The sequence below is a fragment of the Rhipicephalus microplus genome, unplaced genomic scaffold (assembly GCF_043290135.1).
Source record: "Rhipicephalus microplus isolate Deutch F79 unplaced genomic scaffold, USDA_Rmic scaffold_64, whole genome shotgun sequence".
NCBI classification, from domain to species: domain Eukaryota; kingdom Metazoa; phylum Arthropoda; class Arachnida; order Ixodida; family Ixodidae; genus Rhipicephalus; species Rhipicephalus microplus.
The window spans coordinates 1529673-1534618 of NW_027464637.1; the positions used below are offsets into that span (position 1 = coordinate 1529673).

At 50.9% G+C, this 4946-nt stretch overlaps 1 non-coding gene across 1 annotated transcript; it reads left to right on the forward strand.

Annotated features, from left to right (window-relative positions):
* The first annotated feature begins 910 nt into the window (after positions 1-910).
* TRNAN-GUU (transfer RNA asparagine (anticodon GUU)) lies at positions 911-984 on the forward strand. Its single transcript has one exon. It is a non-coding gene; the product is annotated as a tRNA-Asn (tRNA).
* Positions 985-4946: the final 3962 nt, after the last annotated feature.

Genomic DNA, 4946 nt, shown 5'->3' on the forward strand with positions numbered 1-4946 from the left:
TGATGGTGGTGAGAGTGGAGCATGACTACTTCTGTGACGCAATTGGCTAGCGCGTTCGGCTGTTAATCAAAAGGTTGGAGGTTCGAGCCCTCGCGAGAGCGGTGTGTCTCTTTTTTTTCTTTGCGCTGATAGCTTTGGAGAAATGTTCTGATGGTGGTGAGAGTGGAGCACGACTACTTCTGTGACGCAATTGGCTAGCGCGTTCGGCTGTTAATCAAAAGGTTGGAGGTTCGAGCCCTCCCGAGAGCGGTGTGTCTCTTTTTTTTCTTTGCGCTGATAGCTTTGGAGAAATGTTCATATGGTGGTGAGAGTGGAGCACGACTACTTCTGTGACGCAATTGGCTAGCGCGTTCGGCTGTTAATCAAAAGGTTGGAGGTTCGAGCCCTCGCGAGAGCGGTGTGTCTCTTTTTTTTCTTTGCGCTGATACCTTTAGAGAAATGTTCTGACGGTGGTGAGAGTGGAGCACGACTACTTCCGTGACGCAATTGGCTAGCGCGTTCGGCTGTTAATCAAAAGGTTGGAGGTTCGAGCCCTCGCGAGAGCGGTGTGTCTCTTTTTTTTCTTTGCGCTGATAGCTTTGGAGAAATGTTCTGATGGTGGTGAGAGTGGAACACGACTACTTCTGTGACGCAATTGGCTAGCGCGTTCGGCTGTTAATCAAAAGGTTGGAGGTTCGAGCCCTCCCAAGAACAGTGTGTCGCTTTTTTTTGCGCTGATAGCCTTGGAGAAACGTTCTGACGGTGGTGAGAGTGGAGCACGACTGTCTCTGTGGCGCAATCTGCTAGTGCGTCGGCTGTTAACCAAAAGGTTGGAGATTCGAGCCCTCCCGAGAGTGGTGTGTCTCCTATTTTTCTTTGCGCTGATAGCTTTGGAGAAATGTTCTGACGGTGGTGACAGTGGAGCACGACTACTTCCGTGGCGCAATTGGCTAGCGCGTTCGGCTGTTAATCAAAAGGTTGGAGGTTCGAGCCCTCCCGGGAGCGGTGTGTCTCTTTTTTTTCTTTGCGCTGATAGCTTTGGAGAAATGTTCTGATGGTGGTGAGAGCGGAGCACGACTACTTCTGTGACGCAATTGGCTAGCGCGTTCGGCTGTTAATCAAAAGGTTGGAGGTTCGAGCCCTCCCGAGAGCGATGTGTCTCTTTTTTTTCTTTGCACTGATAGCTTTGGAGAAATGTTCTGATGGTGGTGAGAGTGGAGCATGACTACCTCCGTGACGCAATTGGCTAGCACGTTGGGCTGTTCACCGAAAGGTTGGAGGTTCGAGCCCTCCCGAGAGCGGTGTGTCTCTTTTTTTTCTTTGCAATGATAGCTTTGGAGAAATGTTCTGACGGTGGTGACAGTGGAGCACAACTGTTTCCGTTGCAGAATCGGCTAGCACGATCCACTGTTAACTGAAAGGTTGGAAGTTCGAGCCCTCCCGGGAGCAGCTTTTCGCTTTTTTCTTTGCGCTGACAGCTATTGAGAAATGTTCCGACAGTGGTGAGAGTGGAGCACGACTGTCTCCGTATCGCAATCTGCTAGTGCGTCGGCCTTAAGCAAAAGGTTGGAGGTTCGAGCCCTCCCGGGAGCAGTGTGTCGCTTTTTTTCTTTGCGCTGATAGGTTTGGAGAAACGTTCTGACGGTGGTGCGAGTGGAGCGCGGTTGGGTCCGTGGTGCAATGGCTAGCGCGATTGGCTGTTAACCAAAAGGTTGGAGGTTCGAGTCCTCCCATGAGCGGTGTGTGTCTTTTTTTCTTCGCGCTGATACTTTTGGGAAAATGTTCTGATGGTGGTGAGAGTGGAGCACGACTACCTCCGTGACGCAATTGGCTAGCGCGTTCGGCTGTTGACCAATAGTGTGGTGGTTTGAGCCCTCCCGAGAGCGGTGTGTCTCTTTTTTTTTCTTTGCACTGATAGCTTTGCAGAAATGTTCTGACGGTGGTAAAAGTGGAGCAAGGCTGTCTCCGTGGCGCAATCTGCTAGTGCGTCGGCTGTTAAGCAAAAGGTTGGAGGTTCGAGCCCTACCGTGAGCGGTGTGTCTCTTTTTTTTCTTTGTGCTGATAGCTTTGGAGAAATGTTCTGACGGTGGTGAGAGTGGAGCACGACTGTTTCCGTGGCATAATCGGCTAGCGCGATCAACTGTTATCAAAAGGTTGGAGGTTCGAGCCCTCCCGAGAGCGGTGTGTCTCTTTTTTTTCTTTGCGCTGATAGCTTTGGAGAAATGTTCTGACGGTGGTGAGAGTGGAGCGCGACTGTCTCCGTGGCGCAGTCTGCTAGTGCGTCGGCTGTTAAGCAAAAAGGTTTGAGGTTCGAGCCCTCCCGGGTGCAGTGTGTCGCTTTTTTTCTTTGCGCTGATAGCTTTGGAGAAACGTTCTGACGGTGGTGCGAGTGGAGCGCGGTTGGGTCCGTGGTGCAACGGCTTGCGCGATTGGCTGTTAACCAAAAGGTTGGAGGTTCGAGCAATCCCGTGAGCGGTGTGTCGCTTTTTTTCTTTGCACTGATATCTTTGGAGAAGTGTTCTGACCATGGTGAGAGTGGAGCACGAACTGTCTCCATGGCGCAATTGGCTAGCGCGTTGGGCTGTTAACCAAAAGGTTGGAGGCTCGAACCCGCCCATGAGCGGTGTGTCTCTTTTTTTCTCAACGCTGATACCTTTGGAAAAATGTTCTGATGGTGGTGAGAGTGGAGCACGACTACCTCCTTGACGCAATCTGCTAGTGCGTTGGCTGTTAACCAAAAGGTTGGAGGTTTGAGCCCTCCCAGGAGCAGTGTGTCGCTTTTTTTCTTTGCGCTGACAGCCTTGGAGAAACGTTCTGACGGTGGTGAGAGTGGAGCACGACTGTCTCTGATGCGATATTGGCTAGCGCGTTGGGCTGTTACCGAAAAGGTTGGAGGTTCGAACCCTCCAATGAGCGGTGTGTCTCTTTTTTTGCGCTGATACCTTTGGAGAAATGTTCTGATGGTGGTGAGAGTGGAGCACGACTACTTCTGTGACGCAATTGGCTAGCGCGTTCGGCTGTTAATCAAAAGGTTGGAGGTTCGAGCCCTCGCGAGAGCGGTGTGTCTCTTTTTTTTCTTTGCGCTGATAGCTTTGGAGAAATGTTCTGATGGTGGTGAGAGTGGAGCACGACTACTTCTGTGACGCATTTGGCTAGCGCGTTCGGCTGTTAATCAAAAGGTTGGAGATTCGAGGCCTCGCGAGAGCGGTGTGTCTCTTTTTTTTTCTTTGCGCTGATAGCTTTGGAGAAATTTTCTGACGGTGGTGAGAGTGGAGCACGACTACTTCCGTGACGCAATTGGCTAGTGCGTTCGGCTGTTAATCAAAAGGTTGGAGGTTCGAGCCCTCGCGAGAGCGGTGTGTCTCTTTTTTTTCTTTGCGCTGATAGCTTTGGAGAAATGTTCTGATGGTGGTGAGAGTGGCGCACGACTACTTCTGTGACGCAATTGGCTAGCGCGTTCGCGAGAGCGGTGTATCTCTTTTTTTTTCTTTGCGCTGATAGCTTTGGAGAAATGTTCTGATGGTGGTGAGAGTGGAGCACGACTACTTCTGTGACGCAATTGGCTAGCGCGTTCGGCTGTTAATCAAAAGGTTGGAGGTTCGAGCCCTCGCGAGAGCGGTGTGTATCTTTTTTTTCTTTGCGCTGATAGCTTTGGAGAAATGTTCTGATGGTGGTGAGAGTGGAGCACGACTACTTCCGTGACGCAATTGGCTAGCGCGTTCGGCTGTTAATCAAAAGGTTGAAGGTTCGAGCCCTCGCGAGAGCGGTGTGTCTCTTTTTTTTTCTTTGCGCTGATAGCTTTGGAGAAATGTTCTGATGGTGGTGAGAGTGGAGCACGACTACTTCTGTGACGCGATTGGCTAGCGCGTTCGGCTGTTAATCAAAAGGTTGGAGGTTCGAGCCCTCCCGAGAGCGGTGTGTCTCTTTTTTTTCTTTGCGCTGATAGCTTTGGAGAAATGTTCTGATGGTGGTGAGAGTGGAGCACGACTACTTCTGTGACGCAATTGGCTAGCGCGTTCGGCTGTTAATCAAAAGGTTGGAGGTTCGAGCCCTCGCGAGAGCGGTGTGTCTCTTTTTTTTCTTTGCGCTGATAGCTTTGGAGAAATGTTCTGACGGTGGTGAGAGTGGAGCACGACTACTTCCGTGACGCAATTGGCTAGCGCGTTCGGCTGTTAATCAAAAGGTTGGAGGTTCGAGCCCTCGCGAGAGCGGTGTGTCTCTTTTTTTTCTTTGCGCTGATAGCTTTGGAGAAATCTTCTGATGGTGGTGAGAGTGGAGCACGACTACTTCCGTGATGCAATTGGCTAGCGCCTTCGGCTGTTAATCAAAAGGTTGGAGGTTCGAGCCCTCCCGAGAGCGGTGTGTCTCTTTTTTTTCTTTGCGCTGATAGCTTTGGAGAAATGTTCTGATGGTGGTGAGAGTGGAGCACGACTACTTCTGTGACGCAATTGGCTAGCGCGTTCGACTGTTAATCAAAAGGTTGGAGGTTCGAGCCCTCCCGAGAGTGGTGTGTCTCTTTTTTTTTCTTTGCGCTGATAGCTTTGGAGAAATGTTCTAACGGTGGTGAGAGTGGAGCACGACTGTCTCCGTGGCGCAATCTGCTAGTGCGTCGGCTGTTAAGCAAAAGGTTGGAGGTTCGAGCCCTCCCAGGAGCAGTGTGTCGCTTTTTTTCTTTGTGCTGATAGCCTTGGAGAAACGTTCTGACGGTGGTGAGAGTGGAGCATGACTGTCTCTGTTGCGCAATTCGCTAGCGCGTTGGGCTGTTAACGAAACGGTTGGAGGTTCGAACCCTCCCATGAGCGGTGTGTCTCTTTTTTTCTTTGCGCTGATACCTTTGGAAAAATGTCCTCATGGTGGTGAGAGTGGAGCACAACTACCTCCGTGACGCAATCTGCTAGTGCGTCGGCTGTTAAGCAAAAGGTTGGAGGTACGAGCCCTCCCAAGAGCAGTGTGTCGCTTTTTTTCTT